Source organism: Arachis duranensis, chromosome 6 (assembly GCF_000817695.3).
Source record: "Arachis duranensis cultivar V14167 chromosome 6, aradu.V14167.gnm2.J7QH, whole genome shotgun sequence".
Lineage (NCBI taxonomy): Eukaryota > Viridiplantae > Streptophyta > Magnoliopsida > Fabales > Fabaceae > Arachis > Arachis duranensis.
In genome coordinates, this window is record NC_029777.3 from 10,620,382 (window position 1) to 10,629,462 (window position 9,081).

Sequence of the window (9,081 nt, forward strand, 5' to 3'; positions counted from 1 at the left end):
TTTGTAATTGTTCAATTCTTGTAGATCTTAGAATTAGCTTTGTTGTTTTGGATTCTATTGATTCATTAAAGATCTCATTTTCATTGTTGTTCATTGTTGATTGTTGTTGATCTCTTGTGTTGGATTGCTTTGATTCTAATTCTTTTCTCTCCATTTTACTATGTCTTTCATTCTTGTCCTCCAAGTGTTTGAGAAAATGCCAACTTTAGATATGGAGTAGTATTCCCTCACTTGGCCTAGTGGTTGAGTCATTGGAGACACTTGAATAATGGATGTCAATTGTTGATTAAGAATTGAGGATTGCTAATTGACTTAGAGTGCACTAAAGCTAGACTTCCCTAGGGTAAGACTAGGACTTGTGACTTGAGTTAATTACTTTTACTTGACTTTCCTCTATAATTAGGGGTTAACGAAGTAAAGCAACACTCCTTTGTTATCACAATTGAAGGAAGCTATGGTGATGGGACTTCCAATGTTCAACCTTGGCCAAGGCTTTTAATATTGATTGTTTGTTGTTTTCTTTTATTCACACTTTTATGCTACACTCTTTAAACCACAAAAGACCACTTAACCAATAGCATGCACCCTTGTAGCATTCCTAGGTAAGAACGACTCGGGACTGATACTCTCGGTTATAGATTGTAGATTTGTTTGATGATGGATTTTGCGTCGGTTTAGACTATACTACGATTGATTACTTGATAATTTCTACACCGGCAAAAATCCATTCGTCAAAATGGCGCCGTTGCCGGGGAATGCGCATGAGTGCCATGTTTTTGGTTAATGTAAATATGTGAATATTGTGAATATGATTGTCTTTTGTTTGTTTGTTAGTTTTTGTTGGTTTTAGATCTCTATTAGTTTTGTTCTTATTTGCCACTATGAATTCTCGTCCTTGTGGTTTTGGATATGACTATGACTACTTTTTAGGCGATGAAAACTTGAATGATGGCTCACATTATGGGATAGACGAATTCTCACAACCTCCTAGGGAAAGTCCAGAAGATGACCTGACCATAATAGTAAATATTATCACAGGCAAAGATGTATCAGGCAAATCAAAATCAACACTAAAAAAGGACCTCAAAGTCTTGGCCGTCACAGATCATGCCCCAACTACCACTACCAACAAAACGATAACCTTCCTACCCAAGGACTGCCAGCACGGCACCTCGGCCGAAGACGCACCTTTCGTCATCTCGGCAAGAATTGGAACGGGACTAGTTCGGAGAATACTGGTGGACACCGGTGTAGACTCCAACATCCTCTTCTGAGGAGCCTTCGACAAGCTCGGGCTCCACAACGAAAATCTCCAAACACACCGCAACGGCGTCACAGGACTCGAGGACAACTTCCTCAAACCGGACGGTTCCATCACCCTACCCCTCACCATAGGGACAGGCAACCATAGGAAGACAATTCTGTCTGAATTTGTGGTCCTAAAAGATTCCACCGCCTACAACGTCATCCTCGGAAGAAAAATAATCAACGACCTCTCTGCCATCATCTTTACCAAATACCTCCTTATGAAATTCATAACAGAAGACGGCTCCATCGGTACTATCCATGGAGACCGCGAGGTCACAGCAGAATGTGACAACACCAGCCTAGCTTTATGGAACAAGTCTCGTGACATGGCTGGGATATTCCTAGCCGACTTGGACGCCTGACAAGACGGCCAGCCCAGGCCAGAACCAGAAGGCGACATGGAAAAACTACAAGTAGGGCGAACCAAAGACGAATACACTTTCATCAACAGGAACCTCCCATACGACCTTAAAGAGGACCTTTCTCAATTCTTGAAACAAAACAGAGACTTGTTGCTTTCACGCCATCCGACATGCTCGGGATAGACCCCGACCTAATGTCCCACTGTCTAGTCATAGATCTCAAAGCCAAACCCGTGGCACAAAGAAGACGAAAAATGTCCCAGGACCGGGCAGCCGAGGTCAGGAGATAGGTAAAGGCCCTACTCGAGGCAAACTTCATCAGAGAACTACCATACACGACGTGGTTGGCAAACGTCGTACTAGTAAAGAAGTCTAATAGGAAGTGGCAAATGTGCGTCGATTACACGAACCTTAACAAAGCCTGTCCAAAAGACGCCTTCCCCCTACCCACCATCGATGGATTGGTAGACGCCGCATCCGGCCATCGATACCTCAGCTTTATGGACGCATACTCCGGCTATAATCAAATACCGATGCACCGACCCGACGAGGAAAAAACAGCGTTCATCACCCCCGACAGGACGTACTGCTACACAGACATGCCTTTCGGCCTAAAGAACGCCGGAGCAACCTACCAAAGGCTCGTCAATAAGATATTCCAGAATCTGTCCGGGACCAAATTAGAAGTCTACATAGACGACATGCTCGCCAAAACCGAATCCGGCGAACAACTCATCAGCGACCTCAGGCTCATAATGAACACCTTACGAAAGCACCGATTGCGACTCAACCCGACAAAATGCGCCTTCGGAATGGAGGCAGGAAAGTTCCTCGGCTTCATGGTCACGCAACGCGGAGTCGAAGCTGACCCAGAGAAATGTCGCGCCATCCTCGACAAGACAGGCCCAAAAAACCTCAACGACATCCAAAAGCTCGCCGGCCGGCTCACAGCGCTATCCCGCTTCCTCGGAGCATCGGCACAAAAAGCAATCCCCTTCTTCAAACTGATAAAGAAAAGAGCCCCCTTCAAATGGGAAGTAGAATGCGAAGAAACTTTCCAACACTTCAAAAGAGTCCTAGCGGAACCACCAGTTCTCACCAAACCCCAAGCAGGGGAGACCCTCTATCTATACCTCTCCATAACGGAAGAGGCACTCGCAGCAGCACTCATCTGTGAAAATGAGCAAAAAGAACAAAAACCCACATACTTCATAAGCAACGTCCTACAAGACGCATAAACCTGCTACTCACGCTTAGAAAAACTCGGATTCGCACTCCTCACGGCCTCACAGCGCTTGTGACAATATTTTCAGGCCCATCCCGTGACAGTCCGAACCGACCAAGCAGTCAAACAGGTAGTACAAAAACCGACCTAGCGAGAAGAATGCTAGCATGGTCCATCGAGCTGTCCCAGTTCCAAATCAAGTTCAAATCCCGAGATGTAATCAAAGCACAAGCCATGGCCAATTTCATCACCGAAATAACGCCGGGAAACCCCACCCCCGAGTCATGGAAGCTACATGTCGACGGCACATCAAACCTCACCTCCGGAGGCACCAGAGTCATACTCAAAAGTCAAAACGGACTTGTAGTCGAACAGTCAGTACGATATGAGTTCCCAGTTTCAAATAATCAAGCAGAATATGAAGCTCTCCTAGCCCTAGCTAAGGAAGTCGAAGCAAAAGTACTAGAAGTAAATACCGATTCCCAGGTAGTCAATTCCCAGATCAACGGAGACTACCAAACGCGAGATCCCCTACTCCAACAATACATTGCCAAGGTAAACGAGCTGAAAGAAGGATTCAATCGCGTAACCATACGGCACGTTCCTAGATAACGAAATGCCAGGGCAGACCTCCTCTCTAAACTAGCCAGCACCAAACCAAGACACGGCAACAAGTCGCTAATTCAAGAAGTCGTTAAGTCGCCATCCATATCAAACACGACTAACGCTTACCTAACACACTCTAGCCAAGAGTCATGGACCTACCCTATCCTAAAATACCTCCTCAACGGAACACTGCCAAAAGACCCCAAGGAAGAAAAATGGACAAAAAGGGAAGCTGCCAACTACACGGTCATCGCATGACAACTATACAAGCGCGGGTTCTCACAACCCCTTCTCAAATGCATCAATCCCGGGGACACGGAGTACATACTCTGCGAAATCCTCGAAGGCTGTTGCAGTCACCATATCGGGGGTAAATCCCTGGCCCAGAAAACCATCAGAACCGGATACTTCTAGCCCACGATCATCCGGGAATCCATACAGCTAGTAAAGAACTGCGACAAATGCCAAAGCACGCCAACATCCACCAAGCCGCCCCGCACCAGCTCAGTATCATATCAGCAGAATGGCCGTTCGGTACCTGGGGAATCGACCTCGTCGGGCCCTTTCCTACGGCACCCGGTCAACTCCGGTATCTCATCGTCGCCATAGACTATTACACTAAATGGATTGAGGTCGAACCCCTGACCTCCATCACGGCAACCCAATGCCGAAAATTCCTCTGGCGATAGATCATAACCTGGTTCGGAATCCCTGAGATCGTCATCTCGGACAACGGAACCCAGTTCACCGATAGAAAATTCAGAGAATTCCTAGAAGGGCTACACGTATCCTACCGTTTCAGTTCGGTAGAACACCCCCAAACAAACGAGCAGGTAGAATCCGCATACAAAATAATCATCAAAGGGCTCAAGAAGCGGCTCGACGGGGCCAAGGGACTATGGGCCCACGAACTTGGATCAGTCTTATGGTCATATCAAATAACCCCCCAAACGACCACGGGGGAACCCCCTTTCGATTAACATACAGCGTAGAGGCTGTCATCCCGGTGGAGATAGGAGACCCAAGCCCAAGAAGAACGGTAGGAGGTAACGACGAGGAAGCTGAGCGAGACCTCATCAACGAAGAAAGAAGCATATCCCACTTCAGAGAACTAGCCCTAAAACAAAGAATCAGCCTAAAGTACAACCACAGCGTCATTCGACGAGAATTTGCACCCGACGACCTCGTCCTACGGCGAAACAACATCGGAACCCCGACCCCAGGAGAAGGAAAACTCACCCCAAATTGGGAAGGACCATACAGAATCAAAGCCACAATCGGAAAGGGAACGTACACGCTCGAACGACTCAACGGCGATGAAATCCCGAGGACATGGAACGCCGCCAACTTACGACGCTACTACACTTAGACCGACCTCTTTGGGTCATCCCTTATCTTTCCTTAAGGTACAACCATGGCATCATCAAAAGAGAATTCGCACCCGACGACCTCGTCCTACGACGAAACGACATAGGAGCCCCGACCCCAGGAGAAGGGAAACTCACCCCCAATTGGGAAGGACCATACAGAATCAAAGCCACCATTGGAAGGGGAGCATACAAACTCGAGCGACTTAACGGCGACGAAGTCTCGAGAACATGGAACGCCGCCAACTTACGACGCTATTACACTTAAGACCGACCCCCTTGGGCCATCCCTTATCTTTCTAACTTTTTTTGGTTTTTTACTCATTTTTCTTCTATCACGCTACATTTATGTTAGAATATTTTAACTACGGGTACTATTTCCCGCCAGAAACGGAGGGTTTTAACGAGGCCCAATTAAGTTCAATTGTATTTTACCTTTTCCCCTTATTTTTTACCTCCCAAAACGGAGTAGAGACACAGCCACAACACCGAAAACTGATCACCCTTGAGGCCTAACAAACGGATATCCCCAAACACTAAACGGCCTACCAAAGGTCCTAAGTCACGATGGCTTAAGCATATAATGGCTCAGAATAAAACAGGAAAGTCCAAACGGCCACAAGAGTCATCAAAGAAAAGCGAGTTATAAACGGCCACAATGGCACAAATCAAAAAGTTCAAAACATACCAAATACACGGCCCACGGCCAACCAAATATCCAAAATAAAACCAAGTTTGAACAAACCAAAATAACAAGGTATAATAAAACTACTCAAGGTCAACGATTCGGCAATCACGGATGGTCTTGAAGGCCCCCATCACGGGCACGTCCACACCCGGGGCCAACACCAAAGCCTGAGCCCTCATCGTTTCCTCGGTAGCCACAATTGCACCCTTCGCATTAGCCAACAACACCGCCTTCTCCTTCTTCAGAGCAGTAACTTCGGCCTTCAAAACCTCCACCTCACCAAGAAGCACGGCAGCCTGAGAACCCACATCGGAAGCCCGTTGCTGCTCCACACCCAGCTGAGAAAGAAGCGAAGTCTCCACCTCGGAAAGATAGAGGATCTCCGTCCCAGCTTCCTCGAAAGGCTTCACTGCCTTCTCTCTCGCTACCTCGGCAGATTCAAGCTGCTCTTTCAACTTAGCCACATCAGCTTAGGAGTGACGGAGCTTCTTGTTCAACAAACCGACCTGAGCCATCACGAGCTCAGCCTTCCGGACAATAACAGCAGATCGGAGAAGGGTGCGATACACCAACTTGGCTTGAAAAGAGACATCACAATCATCAAAAAATGGCTCTGTGCCAGGCATCAAGTACTGATCTATGAACCCCGAAGCATCAAAACGTCGGTCCATCACGGTGGGAACAGCACCCTTCTCCCCTAAGGTCTCACTACTAGGCTCATCAGGTCTCTTTCTCTTCTGAGAGGCCTCGGCAGCCGTAACCACAACAACTTTCTCCTCAGACGAGTTCACAGGACCATGTGAAACCCGAGCACCAACCCTCACCCCAGACGAAATCACCTCCTGGGAAACGGCTCGAGAATCCGCAGCAGGATTAGAGACATGGGTGACAGGAGATGCCGACGACCCCTCCTCCCGATCCATCGCCACCTTCAGCCGAGGCAGATAAGTCAAACCACCAGCCATCTCAACTGAAAAAACCAAAGAAAAACACAAAGTTACAAAATCGGAAAACAAACATGGAAACAAAAGAAAGAGACAGCCATACACCGATATACGTCCGACAGGCCACATGATCCCTCATGACGTCTCGAGGATTTAGTGGGCACTCCCCGAACAAATGCCACATGACACTAGCAATGTCCTTATCCTCCGGAGACAAACCATCATAGGTGACCTTAGTCAAAATCGACGGCCCGGCACGGAAATTCAAATAGGTCGGAAACCGGCGCTCGCACTCTAACGTTAACCAAAATAGATGATGCCCCCGGACAGGACGCACTTTAAAATACTCTCTCTAGAAACCAAAAAAATAACGTCTCGAGGATTTAACGGACGCTCGCCAAATAGATGCCACAAGACATTGGCAATATCCTCATCCTCTGGAGACAAACCGTCATAAGTAACCTTAGTCAAAACCGACGGCCCGGCGCAAAAATTCCAATAAGTCGGAAACCGGCGCACGCCCTCTACAGACAACCAAAAAGGATGATGCCCCCGAACTGGGCGCACCTTAAAATACTCCCTCTTAAAACCATGAAAGGAGTCTTCAAACAAACCAAAAATGCGGTGATGAGGCTGAGCCCAAAACGACATATACCCTTTCTTATGTTTCCCCTCCTTAGACGGAAGAGTACATAAGAAAAGGAAAAGGAAGACAGGAACGGAAACCGGAAGATCGAGGTACTGACACACAAGCTCAAAAGACCGAACGGCCGCCCAGCTATTCAGGTGAAGTTGAGACGACGCCACGGAACACCGACTCAACAGCTCCTGAACAAACGGCAAAAAAGGAAGTCGCACGCCGAGCCGAGTGAACATCGATTCATAAACCCACATTTAGTCCGGCACAGTGGGCGAATTGAGGTTCAGATAACAAACATGCTCATCGGCGTCCGGGAGGGCAAGCTCATACTGCCGCTCCACTTCGCCGCCACCACAATTGCCCCCTGATCGCGGAGCCTTTGAAGATCGGCCTCCGTCATCCGCGATGAAACACCCCACACATCGCTAGTCACCCAAGTATAGCAAGTGGGGACGCCCCTGGAGGGGGCTATCAGAGTACCCACACCCTCACTCCTCCGCCGATGCATACCTAAAACAGGGAGGAGCACCACCATCAGCCTACTAACCCTACGCAGAAGCAAGACTAAAAACATACTGCCCACTATCAATCCAACACAGCGGTGCTCAGCCCCTTCAAAACACGAATACCACCACCCAAAACACAAAACGCAGTACAAAAAGAAAATAGCAGAACAACACATAGCAAATGCAAAACAACGAAATATCACAAAAATGAAAGCAAGAAAGAATAGAGGAATACCAACCTGATAATGCAAAAAATGGAGCATGGAAAACGAAGCTGAGAAGCAAAAACCCAACCTCGAAGAAACACACGCAACAGAGAGAAGGAGAAACTTCTTTAGAAGAAAGAACAAAAGAAAAATGAAAATAAACGAGGGAAGTAAGAAGGAAAGCCAAAACAGTTTCAAAAGGAGGCAGAAAGATGCAAATAACCCTGGATAATAAAAAGGCGCGTAGGGGCAATAAAGGAAAGACACCGAAAAAACGTCCCCTCACAATAAATGCCCCCTTGGAAAAAGAAACCAATAAAGCACGCCTCGAAAAATGCAACAAGCGCATTAGACACAGAAGAGTCGCGTCAGACCAAAACGGCCGGGGGAATCTTCGGCATAACCATAAAAACCGGGGCCGGCACGCTGACTCCCCCTCAAAAGAATCAAACGACTACCCGAGAGGGACTGAAGGCCCCCAGGTCAAGACCGCATCTCTCGACGACAAACCGACCTAGCTCACGGTCAAAACCGCATCTCCCAGCGACAGACCGACCTCGCTCGCTCTCCCGCTGCGGGGGCAACTGTTATGGATCCAGCCCACGGATCCCTGACCCGAGGTAAAACCCCGAACCCGGCTACCCGGGTCCGGACCGTCGAAACCCTCTAGAAGGCTCGGAACCGGCCCACTAGAACTCCTAACCAACTTTCAAATTCAAACGTCCTTATCTTAGCCAAAGAAGATAAGATATGATAGCCACCATCACCTATAAATAGAGGACCCAGGTCGCTCCGAGTATTCATTCATTCCTCACACCTTATATCTCTCAGATCCATTCTAACTTGAGCGTCGGAGTGTCTTTGCACGTACCTCCCCCCATCGCTCCAGTCAGCTAATCCGGCATCCGCCTCGATCCGCGAGTTCCCGATCCATCTCTCAACCCGTACCAAAGACCTCTTGTACAATTAATAATTTTGATACGGATAGATGTGTTGTGCCAAAGATCAAGACTCAAGAGTCACCTATGTGATGTTGTAGGTAGATTTTATGTTTTGGAATGCTAGAGATATGTATCTAACTATCTATATATAATACTCCTCAACCACTTGTTTTTCAGCTCTCTTTATATTTAGATTTAATTATTCGATTCGTTTTATAATTTTATTAAATTTATAATTAATTTTTTATATTTTTTAATTAGACATCTATACTTAATTTTTATTAAAAT